The 16,825-nt window shown below is 52.9% G+C and overlaps 1 protein-coding gene and 1 long non-coding RNA gene across 6 annotated transcripts in view; one reads left to right on the top strand and one right to left on the bottom strand.

Annotated features, from left to right (window-relative positions):
* Positions 1–16,825, bottom strand: part of TSPAN18 (tetraspanin 18) — a 190,080-nt gene that overhangs the window by 86,652 nt on the left and 86,603 nt on the right. The window lies entirely within an intron of this gene.
* LOC123601629 lies at positions 14,506–15,028 on the top strand. Its single transcript, XR_006714202.1, has 2 exons — positions 14,506–14,646; positions 14,845–15,028. It is a non-coding gene; the product is annotated as an uncharacterized LOC123601629 (long non-coding RNA).

Genomic DNA, 16,825 nt, shown 5'->3' with positions numbered 1-16,825 from the left:
CTATCAAGCCAGAAAGAGACAGGCAAGAACCTTGAATGCCTATCACTGAGTCAAAGGAGCCAGTCTAAAGAGGCCACATAATGTGTGATTCCAACTATCCAACATTCTGGAAAAGGAAACACCATGGAGATAGAGAAACGATCAGAGGTTAGGTCGGCCGCAAAGACAGGGAGAAATGAAAAGCAGAGGAGCACAAGGAAATTTTAGGGCAGTGAAACTACTCTGTGTGATACAGCAATGACAGACACGTGTCAGCATCCACTTGTCAAAACCATACGATGTACAAGACCAGGAGTGAACTTTAACGTAAACTGTGGACGCGAATTAACGTATCAATTCTGGTTCATCAATCATGACAAATGCTCCACAATAATGCGGGACGGAAATAACAGGACCAACTATGTGTGCGTATTTTAGGAACGCTCTCTCCTTTTTTTTTTTTTTTTTTTTTTTGATTAAATTTTTACCAACGTAACGGCTGAGGTGGAGAGCCTGGGTTAGTGGGAGGGGCTGAATGGAAGGAGGAGAGCAGGTGTCCACAGGGGAGATCGAGGTGGCCTCCGGGAGGGTGGTGATGGAGAGGAGGGGGTGGATCCGAGAGTTATTTAGGAGGTAAAATGCACAAAGATCTGATGATGGGCTGCCTGAGGGGATAAAGAAGGGAGCCAGTCAAGGAAGATTCCCTGGCAATGACCTTGACGGTGGGTGGACTGAGGCTCCATCCACGGCGGTTGGGCTGCTGAAGGGGGAACAGGATTGGCGGAGGGAAGCTTCGAAGACAGGAAAGAGCCCGGGGAAAAATCCAGACACTGGGGATGCGGGTCTGGAGTTTTGGCAACAGGTCTAGCTGGAAAAGTCGGGGAATCTCCCTCCTATGGAAGTGAGCTCCTGTTTGTGAGTTCCATTCGGCCAGCCTTTCTGGGGCCCCTCCTCAGCGTCGTGGCACTTTACATCTACCCCTGGCGACCTCAGCCCTGCCAAGGCCTCACGGATCTCCCCAGCCCTCCACAGATAGGAGACGACGTCCCAGGCAAATCAGAATTGCCAAAGGCCCTCCAGCCAGCCCACGGCAGGGCCGTCGCGGGGCTCCCAGCTCTTTGCCACCTTCTTTTGCAGGAGCCCACGTGCCCTTTCCTCCGTGCACCTGTCTCCAAGTCCCCCGGCACACCGGGTCTCATGCACACATGTGAGTTTTCTAGCTGGCGAGGTACCTTTTGTCTTGCTGTGAAACATGGAGATGGGCGTCTAGGGGAATATTCTGAATCACATGCGGTCTAGTAGACCAGGTTTTGAAAGGTGGATCATTTGAGTCCAGGTTCAGGCTGAGGCCATGATAAAGATGAACAAAGGTGACAAAGGAACCCCTTCCTCTGTTCCAGCGCAGACACGCGAGTCCAGGACTTGGGAGGGACCGCAGGACCAGGGGAGGCTATGACCCGGGGGGTGGGACAGAGATTGGACAGGTCGAATGCAGTGGAAGACAAGCTGAGTGGGGGTCCCGGATGGGGGCGAACGTTCAGCCAAGCTATCAGGAACCCATTCTTTCCAGAAGCTGGCACGCTGGCCAGGCGACAGAGGCAGGGCCGGACAGAGAGCAGGGTGGGTTAACGCCTCCTCTAGCCTCATTCCTTGTCTGTTTCCCGCTGACTAAATTATCCCACATCCCCAGAAGACTGGGCCTAGTTTCTGCCTCAGTTCATTTCCCCTTACTTCCCCTTGAGGAGTCTGTCCCCCAAATTCTGGAGATTCCGAGCAGGGCACACCGAAGGCACATAAGACATTCACCATCTAATTCAACCTCCCACCCCATCTCTCCATTTCACAGATGAGGCGACTGAGGCTCAGGGGGCAGTAAGGCACGTTAGGGTCACACAGCTTCCCTGTCAGAACAGAGTCGAGGGCCAAATCTCAGATACCAACTCACTGCTCCCTTCTCTCCCCAGCACTGTCCCCCCCAACGTGAGCTCAGCATCAGAAGTCATTCAAGACAGGAGCCCTCCAAGGGTGAGGCCCCTCCTGAGTCCTCAGATCACTTGACAATGATGCCCGAGGCCTGCTGGTCCCGGTCAGTCTATGGGCTTTCCACACTGGGATCCCTGTCATGTGTTACGTTACCTCGGGGATCTGGAAAAGCAGCCCCGGAAGCTGGAGGTCCCAGGATGGGGGCCTGAGGTCAGATGATGGCAGCCAGCCGGGGAAAGCATCAGGTTGACAGGTAAGATTAAGTGGGAGCAATGCCCTGCGGGGAGGAGTCTCACCGGGCCCACAGGGGCCGTTCACCCAGGCAGGGCCCTCACCAAATAAAGGCTCCTGGGCGGGCCAGACAGGGTGCACCCCAGAGTCCAAGCATCTTCAGGTGTGGAAGAAAGAACCTCCCAACCAGGTAAGGCTTGGGCCAGCTGGGCATAGGAGCCTAAGGGATAGGGAGGGGAAAAGGCATCCCAGAGGCACGACACCATGCAGAGAGAGTAAAATCGCACACTTCCCCTGGACCCCCAGGGCAACTCCTCCTGCTCCAGCTGACTCCGGCTCTGCTCAGTCTACGAGCACCTGTGTGTGTCTAGCCACAGGCCACGCAGACATTAAGAGGCAGACCTGTGGCACGAAGAGCGAGCTCCGGCTTTCGGAGTCAGGCATTTCTGGTTTAAATCCTGGCTCTACCGCTTGCTTAGCTGTGTGACCTTGGGTAGGTTACTTAACCACTCTGTGCGTCAGTTTCCTCATCTCTAAACGGAGTGAGAGATGAGGCAGGCAAAGCTCTGAGCACACCGTTGGGCACACAGCAAGCTTAGGGGCCAATACTGGGGATTCTCGCAGGCAACAGACACACGGGCAAATCCAAATGTCTGCAGTTCGTGTACCAGTGGAGGCAAACTTTCCCTTTCTTCTTCCTTCCTTCCTTCCTTCCTTCCTTCCTTCCTTCCTTCCTTCCTTCTTTCCTTTCTTTTTCTTTCTCTTTCTTTCTTTCTTTTCTTTCTTTCTCTTCCTTCCTTCCTTCTTTCCTTTTTCTTTTCTTTCTTTTCTCCCTTTCTTTCTTTCTCCCTTCCTTCTTCCCTCCCCTCCTCTCTTTCTCTCCTCCCTCCCACCTTTCTTTCTTTTTCTTTCTTTCTTTTCTTTCTTTCTTCCTTCCTTCCTTCTTTCCTTTTTCTTTTCTTTCTTTTCTCCCTTTCTTTCTTTCTTTCTCCCTTCCTTCTTCCCTCCCTTCCTCTCTCTTTCTCTCCTCCCTCCCACCTTTCTTTCTTTTTCTTTCTTTCTTTCTTTCTTTCTTTTTCTTTCTTTCTTTCTTTCTTTCTTTCTTTCTTTCTTTCTTTCTCTTTCTTTCTTTCTCTTTCTTTCTTTCTCTTTCTTTCTTTCTTTCTCTTTCTTTCTTTCTTTTTCTTCCTTACTTCCTTCCCTTTCTTTTTCTTTCTTTCCTTCTTTCTCTATCTTTCTCTCTCTCTCTCTCTCTCTCTCTCTCTCTATCTCTCTCTCTTTCTCTCCTTCTGTTTTCCCTGCTCCAGAATGAAAACACCCTGATTTCCAAGGCCACCTTGCCTTGTGTGTACTATATAACAGGCCAAGCAAGCACCCCATGCTAGGCTTATTACTGGAAAAACAAGCCTCAGGGTCTCTGTTGTATAAACCAGGGAAGTCTGGGGGTCCATAAAATGGCCTTGTAAAAGAATCCAAGAGTCCAGGCCCCCGGTGATATGCAAACCCAGACAACGCACTCTGACGTATTTCTCTTAGGCTCAAGTGCCCATCCAGAGACGTTCCGGAAACCTTTAACGAGACAGCCAGCCCCTGGCTCCTGTTTCCTGTTCACGTACATCAGGAGGCCCCCACACGTGTGCCCGCATCAGGTCACGCAAGACCAGCCTTGCGCTGGGAGGGGTTCAGCCTCTGCTGGTGCCTGAGAACTCAGCAGTACAGCAAGGGTGACGAGAGGCGACAGGACCCAGCGAGAGGAGTGCAGGGTGGTGATGGAGTCCTGCAGTCCTCCACATAAAACGCCGTTTCCTGGCACGTGGAAGGTGCTGGAAAAACATCAGCACCTACCTGGCTACCTTGAAAGACTCCTTTGGTTTGGAGTCAGAGACTTAAAACCAGGGAACTCTTGGCCCACCTTTGATACTCAGGAGGCACCAAGGGCGCTCAGGTCACAACACCTCTGGCCTGCCAGCGTGGGGCCCGACCGGGGGGGCCCCCTCAGCACCACTTCTCGAGCTTGGGCACACTCTGCTGTTTCCCTGGCCTCACACTCTGCTGTTTCCCTGGTCTCGCTGAACTGCAACAGAAAAGATGTCATTAAGGACAGGGGCAGGCAGATGTTGATTTTTCTTTTTTTTTTTTTTATACATTTTTTTTAATGTTCATTTATTTTTAAGACAGAGAGACAGAGCATGAACAGGGGAGGGTCAGAGAGAGAGGGAGACACAGAATCCGAAGCAGGCTCCAGGCTCTGAGCTGTCAGCGCAGAGCCCGACGTGGGGCTTGAACTCATGGACCGCGAGATCATGACCTGAGCCGAAGTTGGACGCTTAACCGACTGAGCCACCCAGGCACCCCCAATGTTGATTTTTCTATTCCTAGCACCACGAATAGCCTTTGGCACCAGGCGGTCTGTGGCATGAACGAATGAATGAATGAATGAATGAATGATAGCAGTGTCCCCATGGAAACATCAGATGCACAGTTCGCCCCTGAGCAGGCTTCTCCTGAGAGGAAGCAATCATCTCAAGAATCACAGCACAATAAAAACTACCCTACAGGAAGCCTAGCCCGTGTTTACACTGAAGCCTCCTCTCAGTGGGTGCGAGGAGCCGGCCTCCAAATCCCAGGCACAGACCCTTGGGCCCTGGGCTTTATCTCCGGGCTTTCTCCTTCCTCCCATTGTCCCGCCTGGCTTCCCACAGCCCCAGGCCAGGGGCTGGCTTTGTTTGGAGGTCACAGAGCCGCCAGGACTGCCCCAAGACACAAGGTAGAGTAGAATGACCCATTCCCCTCCTGGGGGAACATTCTTTTCAGATCTTTCCCAGGGACCCGCCCCTCACAGCTTGGTTTCTTCAGAGCCACATAGCTCCTGTCCCTGCCCCCTTTCCCAGCTGGCTGGTGGTCAGAGGCCCCCCCCAGAGGCCAAAAGCTAAGCCAAAGTGGGGAGTAGGCAACACATTTCCACACCGAATAAGTCACCACGACCACAAATTTTGAATGCTAAATAATGACAGCTAGAGGGGGCAAGGAAGGAGGGGCTCTGATCCAACCCTCCCTAGCAGAGGGGGAAGGCCACAAATGAGAGAACGCACAAGCACCCAGAGCCTAGAGATTTCTTAGAACTCAGCTAAACTCAAAGAAACCCAGAGGCCTTAACTCCAGACTCCCACCTGTTGAAGGTGAGGCAGGTTTGACACTGAGGGAAGACCCTGGAAAGGTGGTGGTGGGGTCAGTACCAAACTTAGTGTTTCAGCTCATTCATAGCGGCTCGCCACAGAGCAGAATTCCAGACCGTGTTCTTAGAGCCAGGAAAGAAACGAGCCCCATCAATCCTGGTCTCCCCATGTGAGTGGGACAGAAAGATCCAGAGTGGCTGACTCCTTTCTCGTCCTCCTTTCCAGCTCCGTGGCCCGAATGGGCTCCTCTAATGGTCACAGAGAGCGAAGTAAAATGCTGAAGACAGGGGCACCTGGGTGGCTCAGTTGGTTGAGTGTCCAACTTGGGCTCAGGTCATGATCTCACGGTTCACGAGTTTGAGCCCCATATCGGGCTCTGTGCTGACAGCTCAGAGCCTGGAGCCTGCTTCGGATTCCGTGTTTCCCTCTCTCTCTGCCCCTCCCCCGCTCATGCCCCCCCTCCTCTCAAAAATAAACATTTACAAAAATATCTCATAGCAATATCAATCCATCTTGCCCTTAAACCTAAGTTGTGACCTTCCATTTCTGATGACGTAATGAAGGGGGAGAGGATACTAACAGTAGAAGTTCACGTTTCCTGGGGGCCAATGCTACGCCACGATCTCTCGCTAACCCAAACAGCAACTCGGGGAGGATTTCAGAGAGATTCAGAAAGGTGAGACACCTGCCCGATGTCACACAGCTGGGGGGTGAAACAGCGGGTGCTCACGCTCAGTTCTGCCTGCTCATGCCCACCCTTAGCTCTTTCCACCCCTCAACGTGGTCTGGCAGGACAGAGTATAACCAGTGGGGGAAACCGAGGCCCTGACCAATGATTTCTCTCTCTGCTCTCGGGAGCAGGGCCCTGGTCTTCATTTCGGGCCTGACATTTTCCCAGTTGGGCTGTGTCTCCTCAGGCTGCTGGGAGGTACTCCTCAGACAGCTGAAAGCGGTTGCATTTCCAGGGCCGAGAAGGTAGCTGTCCCTCAAACACTCCTGCTCCCCTTCCAGAGTGAAGGGCTGTGGCTAGGAAGGGGCTGGCTAGCCAGGAACTACATATCCCAGCTTCCCTTGCACCTGTGTGTCCATGTGACTCATTCTCACCAATGGAAGTGAGAATTATGTGAACCCTTCCAGGCCAATGTAATGAGGAAGGGGCTGGCCAGCCAAGAACTACATTTCCCATACTCCTTTGCCCTATGTGCCATGTGACTCCTCACCAATAAGAGTGGGAGTTATTTGAGGAGAAAGCAGATGAGCGGTCTCAGGCTTCTCTTCTTCCTTCCCTGGTGATCTTGGAAGACACATGTTGAAGATGGAAAGAAGTAGGGGCCCTAAACACTGTGTGGAAACTGCCCTCCACTTTCACTGAAAAGTTGCTGGGTGACAAATAAATGTGCACTGGGTTAAGCTGCAAAGATTCGTGGTTTACCTCCTGTGACACCCAGCAATACCCCAGCGAATACACTAGTCTCGGGCTCTCAGTTATTACCAACTGTCTCATCCACGACTGTCATTGAGAATGCTGGGGGAGACTCTGGCAACCCCCAGGGCTCAGACAGAAGTTCATTTCATCCAGAAGGCATTTACCGAGTACCTCCTCTACCTGGCCATGTCTCATCAACCTGCCAAAGTTCCCTGGTATCCCCAGCACTCGATACCCCCTGCAACGCACAGCTGTGACTTTGTGTCTTCCCTGCCTTTCACAACCAGACTTCTCTAAAAAAAAAAAAAAAAGTCGTCTCCTCTGCTTGTCACCATTTCCACATCTTCCACTCACTTCTGAACTCCATTTCTCTATTACAGTTGCAGACTGGAGTCTCTTGATTTCTCAGAACCTTGGTTCCTGTATCAAATGGTCTCACCTTTCAGGAGCACAGCCATCCGGACAGCCCGTCTATACTCACCTGACTTATTCTGACCCTCACTACTACCTCGAGGGGGTCATTAGTCACCTCATTTCTAGAAATTTCTGCAAACACCTACTGTGTGCTAGACAACATTCTAGAAGAAGATGGGGCAAAGAAGAAACCATTCCTGCCCTTGAGAAGCACTCAGTCCAGTAGGGTAGTATATCCCATTTTTTGGATGACGAAACCAAGGCTCAGAGAAGCTAAGGGTCCAAAACAACACAGCTGGGTGGTGATGTCTGGCCCACTGACCCAATATGCAGGAATCATCTGAAAAAGACGATCAATGAAGATAATGTGCTTCAAAAGGTTAAAGCCTTAATATGTGCCTAACTCAGAATTTCCATATGGGGACAGAGAAAAGAAAGAGAACAATCTAGGTTCATTTCCCCTTCCACCTTATTGTATTATCTGTAATGTTCTAATTAAAAGTCAAGTGATCTTAACAATCCCCAATGAGACCTAAGGAAATATCTTGGTCTTAATTTTAGCTCCATGCCGAATAGTCCAACATCATATTAGTCAAAGTTATTCGACCTTAAGAAGTTACAGCCCCTCTCTGGGTGTACAATTAGAGGGCTAACCTAGATGAGCGCTTGGGCTCACTGCAGTCCTCACTGTCTGTAACCCTAGGATATTCTTATTCTCACTTGCTTACCATACATTGGGAGCAGCCTCACACGTTCACTTGACCCTACCACAAAGTTAACAAGGCTGAAGTCGTTGATCTTTCATCACAGCCCTACGGAGCAAATGTTATCATCTTATAGATGAGGATACCAAGGCACAGAAAGTTTAAGTACTTTGCCCAAAGATGCCCAGCAAGTGAGTGGCCGAACCAGGATTCAAACCAAGCATGTAGCTCTCCAGGGGACTGTGGCCCCTCCCACAGTTGCATCTGTCCATAGCTCCTGTGGAGCGGACATCAGACACATGACCTTGCCCGTTCGCCACAGCTGATTGGACCAGAAAGGACACCTGCACCCAGGGCAGCCAGCCCGACGCTTGACCTCTGGAGGGTAAGGCATGGCCTGGCGTGGAGGGCATTCAGGCTTGCGTGGGGAGGTTTGGGGGGCATGTCCAGCTGGCGTGTGGAGCTGAACTGAAACCCATGAGGACTCTGGGGTCCCCTCACCTGATGGTTATGGGCAATAAATTAGCAGACCATGCTAGTCAAAGCAGAGAGAGCAATGAGCCACCTGGAGGGGTCCTGACCAGACACAGAATTCCACGGATGGTCTTCTGGCTGCAGGAGCTCAGAGGTGCCCCATTTTTGCCCCTTGGAGTTCCTGTAACCCTGACTGTCTCTGGACAGCAAGCTCATGTGGCCCTTTATCCCACGTAGTCCCAAGGAACTTGCTGAAACCAGAACCTCTGAGCAAATCGATTTGCCTTCTCCTTCCAGACACCTTTGCTGGGTCTGAGTGTGCCTTTACAAAACCAATACGCTCATAATAAGTAAGCCATTGGCTCAGGCTCTGGACTTTTCTGTAATACAGAGATTTGTGCTGTCACAATATTTACTGTGACAGGATTTGACAAATAGAACAGTGGTGTGAGAGACAGTGTGTATAAAGGGGGTGGGGGGAGATAGAAGGTTAAAAACAACAACAGCAAAAAAAAAACCTTCCCAGCTCAAGAAAATGGAAAAGGCAGAGTGCATAACAGAGGGGAGAAAAGTCAATTAAATCACGATAATTACTTCCGCTGCCATACCCAAGAGCAGCATGAACATCTATTAATTAGGATTTCCATGTTGACTGCGGCCATTTGACTTCAATGAGGCTGTCAGTATGCTCAGTAATAACGTTCTCCTGGAGAGAAAATGTGTGAAAATATTTTTACCCTGACAATTAACAGTTTTAAAGAACCCTACACACACACACACACACACACACACACACACACAGCCAGTTCCCTGAGCCCCTGTGGGGGGACATGAAATGTAGCAGGTCTCTGCAGCCCCACCCCCACTCCCGGAAGTCCAGATACCCTAACCTCACTCCTTATAGTTACCAGCTCCTCCAGGTCTCTAATGAGCCCTAAGACGCTTGATGGGGTGCAAATTCCTACACAGAAGCAGAGAACAGGAGCCTGACGGGTAATCTTGTCCAGCCCCTGCTTCTGGAAAGACTGGTCCAAACTACTCAAGAGAAGAGTCTGTCTTAAGGTGACACTGAAGGATGAGGGTTCAGGACGAATTGACTCCATTCTCAAAACCAGGTTCACATCTAGAAGCCAGAAGCATCGGTGGCTTGGATACCAGTGAGCGTTCTAAACAATCCATAAACCTTGGGTCTGAAATGATGATTCTTCCTGTTCAGACAGGCAAAGGAAGGCCTGCAGTGTTTCCTTAACTGTCAGGCCCAACTGTGGACTATCAGGGTCATGAGTGGTGTAAGAGATCAACTGGGCTACTTGGCATATGGGGAGACTTGAGGCTCAGGGTAGGCGGGCAGCGTGCTTTTAGCGGCAGGGCCAGGACTCAGGCCTAGGGCCCAAGCCCTAGTCAGGGCTCTTCCAGTGATCTTATAGGCCAAATAAGGACACGGTATATAGATATATAAAATAACTATTGTTATATAGGATCTGGCACATGAAAGAAAGTCAATAAAGAACAGTTAACTTCGTCCTCCCTTCCCCTGCAAGGATGAGAGGCGGACATTGGCTGCCGTGCTCCCCAGCCCTGTGGGATCAGCGAAGGATGGAGGGTGGATTCTCCAGTTCTGCCCCCACCAAAGCTCCCTCAATCCCCTTAGCTTGGTCTGGCTTCGTATCATACAGGTGGGGAAAGTGAGGCCCGGATCAAAGATTTATCTTTTCTGCCCTCAGGAGCAGGGTCCTCCTTCCTCTCTTGCTTCTCAGAGGAGAGAAGCAGGGAGCGAGGACTGAGATAAACACAGAACGTTGGGGCCAGTCACCTTTCAACAAAATCAGTGCCAACCTCCATGCCCGCCCTGATCTGCTGGAAATAGAGAACCCGGGCTGGGGTGTGGGCCCCACAGAATGCTCCGTGGCCAGCTGGTGGGGCTGAGTCAGGAAATCCTCCGGCCCTCAGGCCCCAGGCTCTCCCTGGCCTCAGGGCCAGGGCTGGAGGAAGGTCAGGGTCAGGGCCCAGGAGGGCCTCGTCCTGGAGGATGTATAGAAATAGCGACTCCTGCACGGGCAGGGCGGCACGGGCCAGGCTCTCGGAGGGAAACGGGCTTTCCTGTCATTCACCATCAGTCCCATAGCAGCCAAGTTAAACAACAGAGATTGCCCACATCACACACCTAGCCAGAGGCAAAATTTGGATATCCTGACTTGCAGACTAGTGCTCTCTGCTCTCCTAGCCTAATAGATGTTGGAGGCTGAAGAGAGCGGCTACGGGCACTCAGCATGGAAACAAGCAAACGTCTGCAGCCAGACTCTCCAGCTGCCCAGATGGGTGATCTCAGCCATGGGACATCCCTCTCTGGCCTCAGACTTTCCAACTACATAGCAGGAGTGACTGCTGGCACCCCGGGCACCGTTGTCAGGCTGGATATAAGGAAGCCGCACTGGGCAACTGCCGGGACCGTAGCGGCTAAGGGTTCGGACACAGGGTCAGTGGCCTGGGTAGACTAGAGCGCCCGCACCTCATTGCCCAACTGTGAAGTAGATGGGGGCAGGGAACAGCCACCCCACAGGGGCCACGCCTGAAGCACCTTGCATGGCCTCTAGCACAGAGTGCCGCGCTGTGGTTGGTGTGGGAGTCCTTCCAAACCTCAGCGGTAGCCTTAGACTGCCCGAGTCTTCCCTCCCCTGTAAGAATTATTCATCCACATCCGCAGGCAGTGACTGCCTGCCCCTGACTTTAGGTCTGGCAGGGTGACCCGCTTTGACCAATGGGATGTCAGAACAGAGGCAGGACTGTCCCTGTGTGGTTGGGAGGGCCCTCTTAAACGCCCTGTTCAACTGCCACAAGGACATGTCTCAGTAGCCGCTGCCCCTTTAGCCTGGGCCCCAGAATACCCACACGGAGAGGAGACCACAGGCCCCAGCAGCTGCTGTTCCAAAGAGGAAGAGAGACACATATGGAGTAGATTCAGACTCAACCTGCAGCCGGATCCCGGAGCCTGGAGACCGGGCCAGCCCAGCCAAGGTGCAGTTGACCCACAGCTCTAGAACACGTGGATAAGCATTGCTTTAGGCCACTGAGCTTGGGGTCTTTTGTTCTGTGGCACTATTTTGGTGATAAGTAATACAAATCCCATTTTACTACGAGAGGGACAGAGGTGACGGGACTTGCTCAAGCTCACAATGCTGGGAGACAGCAGAGCCAGGGTGGAAACCTGGGACGGCCCCCTTGGGCGTGCCCTTAGCTGCCTCTCCAGTATGCTGAGACAGTGGGGTTCACCAGGTGCCCTGAGTGTTGCCACGCAGGCCCCGACACCTGCCCGTCTGGCCTCACACCTCCCTCAGAGGGACCTTCCTGAAAGTAGCCCCTCAGACTGTGCCCGGGACTGCTAACCACAGCTCTGGCACCAGCATCCCTGTCCCAAACGTCACCCACACCAGAGCCCGGGCACTCTCATGCTTCCCAGGCAGGGACAGAACCGAGGAGAAATGGGAGAAGAGGGAGAAGAGGACAGCTGTGGAAAGGGAAGGCTGCCAGGCTCTGGCTGGCCCGGCCCAGCCCCTGCACCCAGACAGCAAGGCAGCCTGAGAGCCAGATCCTTCCAGTAAATCTACGCTCACTTTGACTTGGAGGCAGAATTCACTGGAGACAGCAGGCTCAGGGAGAGCAGGAAGCGACAGGAGAAGCAGGCAGTCAGCATCGATTTCTCATCGACTCATTCCCCAAGTGATTCTCTGTCAGGGCTGAGTCTCCGAATGTGTGCGGGGCCCTCACCCTCTCTGAGAAGGCAGCTGTTGCCACAGAAAGAACAGGGGGTTGGCAGTCAGATGGGTTCCAGTCCTGGCCCTGCCTCTTGCTGGCTGCAGGACCGTGAATGAGTTCTTTGGGCCTCAAAATCAAGAGAAAGGACTTAAGATCCATCCCCAGAGTTGCTATGAAGGCTTCATGGGTTATAAGCACCAGGGCCTGGCATAAATTTCAAGGTGGTGGAACATATCAGCTACTATTATTCTCTGGTGTTGGGCTGTGCCAGGGGGCACACACCACCCTCAACTCTGATGAACTAGAGGATAAGACACACAAGTGCCGAAGACAGGTACAAGCCCAAACATACCCAGCGTGCTCTCTTGCCAGTTTCGGTCTGGCAAATGCAGGGCATGCACGAAACCCTTCTTAGTCTCACCCACGGCAGACATCACTAATCAATTACAGCACTCTTTGCTGACCAACCCAGAAGGGAGGCTCTGAGCCCAGTGCATTAGCAGGTGCGATCACGGGTTGGAGTCGGCACTAACAGGGAATCCTATCTGCCATTCCTGCTCTAGTTCAGCCCTTTTTTCTCTGCTGCAGCCGCCGGTCACCTTGATGGTCCTGGGACATGCCATCCTGCTCCCACCTGGGTGCCTCTGCTGGCCCGTCTGCTTGGCGCACTCCTCCTCCTCCTGATCCATGGCTGGCGGCTCTCAGGCTCCACTCTCAACTGTGCCTCCTCAAGGAGAAGTCCTCCCTGATGCCTCGGTCTGAAGCGGCTGCACACCCCTCCCTCCACCATGCTGCTCTGTCATCAATCTCTATTTTCCTCAGCACACCTACCATGAGCTGTGTTCATCTAAGGTATGTATTTATCATCACCCCAGCACCCTCAGGCCTCGAACGATCTCCAGCATCGAGGAGGTGCTCGGTAAATATTTGTGGAGGGACTCCCATCAATCCTCAACAGACCAGACCCCCCTTCACTCACACACACACACACACACACACACACACACGCACACCAATGACAGCAGAGGTGATGCCTCAGCTGGGCAGGCCTCTGGACCCCACACCCTAGTTCTGAGGGTGCTCCCTCCAGCCCAGCAGCCGCTGGGGAGGGGTGGGGCGGCAGTGCTGCTGGGGAATTAATTACGCCTTTGGGTTTTCCATCTCTTCGTTCACTGTCACCTTCTGGAAATGGGGATGGGATTCACCTGTTTTCAGACCTGAGGTGGGTTGAGAAGGACACCGAGCTGACAGAAGGCATGCTCCCGGGCCTTGGTTCACCCTGGTCTGTGTACCCAGTTCATGTGTCAGGTTAGAAGGTGCGTCCTAGCCGGGTACCTGGAAACCCCCCGCTGTGACATCACAGGCCAGGGTCCAGGTGGGTTTCCATTTCCACACTGGCCCAACCTCAGGCAGACCCCAGTGTGAGGCCCGCTGAGCACTTCTGGCCCTGGGCCTCCTCCCCTCAGGGTCCGCAGAGGAAGTCTCTGCGCCTGCTCTCACCTCCTCTCTCCCCTTCACTCCCTACTCACCGAACCTCCGCACGAGTGACTGCTCCCCCACGACCAGGCCCTGTTCCACCCCAGACCTGATTTCCTGTCTGGTATGTTCTTCTGCCAGCTCTCTGCACAGCCAGGTTCTTGTCATGGTTCAGGCCTTCACACAACCATCACCTCATCAGAGATGTACCTGACCACCCCCATTACCTCCTGTTATCTTGTTTCATCACCCTTGTATCACTTTCACTTCCTGAAATCTTCCTGCTTAGTCGCTTCCTTTAATTTTCCTCTTTTGTTTCTGCCCATCAGACTTTAAACTCCATCGGGCGGTACCTTGCAAGCCCTCTTCATAGTCTATATCGCCAGTTGGCGGGTGCACGGTAGTCGCTCTGACGAGTGAATGAATGAACGAATGAACGAACGAACAAATGATGCTACCCACGACTCCCTGTGGGATCTGGTCCTCGGAGGCGGATCTTCCCTTGGAGGCTGCAGTGCTAACCCAGGCCTGGTGAATGGCATGGGGAACAGACACGTAAGAAGTATCATTCAATGGGGCGCCTGGGTGGCGCAGTCGGTTAAGCGTCCAACTTCAGCCAGGTCACGATCTCGCGGTCCGTGAGTTCGAGCCCCGCGTCGGGCTCTGGGCTGATGGCTCAGAGCCTGGAGCCTGTTTCCGATTCTGTGTCTCCCTCTCTCTCTGCCCCTCCCCCGTTCATGCTCTGTCTCTCTCTGTCCCAAAAATAAATAAACGTTGAAAAAAAAAAAATTAAAAAAAAAAAAAAAAAAAGAAGTATCATTCAATGAATGAGCTGTCTTGTCTTCAGGGCCTCAGTGTCCACACTTGTAAAAGGAGGCGTTGGAAGAAATCAATGCTTTTCAACCCCTGTGACTGGAAACCCTCTGGAAGGGGCTCCCACCTGCTGTTTTCCCGCTGTGGGTTTCAAATCGGCAAACGAGCACACTCAAGACGAGGGAACGGAGTTTTCGTGAAGCCGGGTGTCCTCCTGGTAAAGCTCTGTCCCTCCTGTCCTGTCCCGCCCGAGAAAGGGGCAAATCTTTATCCTATGAAATAATGGGATGGGAGATGGTAGCTGTCTTTTCTTTTTCTTTTTTTTTTTTTACATCCTCACTCTCCAACAGGAAGAGGCCATCAACCAGATGCAGATGTCAGTCCTGACTTAAAAAAATTTTTTTTATGGGTAAAGGAAATGAAGTCTGGGACCCTCCACCCTGGTGCTCTGCTGATTGCCACAAACAATGAGGCATTTTCCACCACACAAAGAAGAATTAAACCGCCCGAGGACTCGCTTTGGCTTTTGTCTGTTTCCTATTTTGGGCTTCCTTTGAAAAAGTGGTTTTGCTGCTTTATAAAGTTTGATCATCTCTGAAGGATCTGTCTCCGAGGCCCCATGCCCAGGGTCTCTGCGCCCTTGATTCCTCTTTTCCCATCTCAGCCTCTGCTCTGCTCAGACCCTTCTCCAGGCCTGGGTGTGCCTGCGCCCCGGGTATGCGGAGCTGGGCTGACGGATCCTGAGGACCCCGGACGGCTCTGCCCTGCGGGGCCTTCCGTGGTGGACTGCCAGGGGCCACCGTGCCCTCACCCACACGCTCCTTCCTGAGCCTCTCGGTGCCAGGTTTTGCACATTTTGCAAAAAAAAAAAAAAAAAAAAAAAAAAGAGGGGGGGTGCAAAATAAAAGCACTTGAGGCACTTGTGTTGCGTATGCCATAAGGCCTGTGCTGGGAGCAGTTGTACAAGTCCCACGTTTAGCCTCATTCAGAAAGACCCAGTGTCTTGTCCAAGGTCACAAAGCAAGCAAAGCTAGTTCTTAGAGGTCTTTTCTCCCGGCAGTGCCTGCTGGGTAGAAAGTTCAAGAACCCTCCGGCAGCCTGCCTGGGATGTGAGAAGCCTAAACCTGTCTCCAGTTTACTCACCCTGCGCTCCTGATCCCTGGGTGTCGAGCACTGGGGCAACCCCACAAATGCAAGCATGTGTGATGATCCCCACATTCCCCTGTGGAAACTGAGGCTCAGAGAGCTTATGTGAGTGCCTGTGATCACGCAGGGAGTCCTGGGCAGACAAGACGGGCAAGGTGCCCACATCCACCCCAGGTGCAGCCTCTTTCCTTTGTGTAGGCCCCCCAGTCATGGCCATTGGGTCCCTGCCCACAGGGCATTCAGCTGGCCTTTCTCTGCTCAGGGTCGTCTCTTGGGAAACAGCTTGACTGAGCCCCTGTCTTGCAGAAGAAGAAAGCATCAGGCTGCGGAGGCCAGGAGCGGGCTGGAGGGGCTGGAGAAAACCTGCAAATCTCAGGGCCACTCAGAGAGTAAGGGAGCTGAGCACAGGGGACAGCAGCTGCTATGAGGTGAGGGGTATGTAGGGCATCTGAGAGGGCAGGCCTGGTGCTGGGGGGCTAGGCGGCCGCTTGGCCGTGCTGTCATTTCACTGATTAACCCCCACACACAGAGGACTTATCTCCGTCACAGAGCAAAATAAGGCATTTGTGTCCTGTGTGTGTGCTGACAGTTCTGGCACTCCTGGGAACCCCAGAGACCCCATGGTGCCGGGAGCAGCGCCATCACCGGGCTGGGGGCCACCTGCACCTCTCTCCCTCCCTCAGATCTATCAGTCCCTCCTCCAGCCCGGTGAGGCTACTGTATGAACCTGGCACCTGCCCAATGATAATGCCGCCTGCCTTCCTTCGAGGGATGGGCTTGGTGGGCAGGCCGCTGGAGAAGTCATCCTGCTCCGTGCCGAGCTCCACAGGCCCCGTGGGGCTTCCTTCTGGGAGCTCCTTTCGTGACCTGGGATTGGCTAGTTCTGAAGGGGGACGAAAGCCAAAGTAACTGCTACCCCCACCAAAGACGGATCCTAACTTCCAACCCTAACTTACGACTCACCTTAGGCTTTATGTAGGCTTCAGATGCCACCTTAAAAACACACACACACACACACACACACACACACACACACACACACCCCTGCCTTCAGGACACCTCATGTCAGGCCACGCTGCGCACCTCCTGTGAAGCACGTCCCATGCTGGGCCCGCACTGGGAACCTTTTCCACCAGATCTGCTCTCCACCCTCCAGGAACCAGATTAGGGTGTCACCGTGAAGGCAGTCCACACCCCCCACCCCCGGCCCCACCCTGTGTCCCAGCAGCACATGACATGCCTTTTATTTC

The sequence above is a fragment of the Leopardus geoffroyi genome, chromosome D1 (assembly GCF_018350155.1).
Source record: "Leopardus geoffroyi isolate Oge1 chromosome D1, O.geoffroyi_Oge1_pat1.0, whole genome shotgun sequence".
Lineage (NCBI taxonomy): Eukaryota > Metazoa > Chordata > Mammalia > Carnivora > Felidae > Leopardus > Leopardus geoffroyi.
Note: the sequence above shows the minus strand (reverse complement) of the source record. Positions and strands in the feature narration are given on the sequence as shown.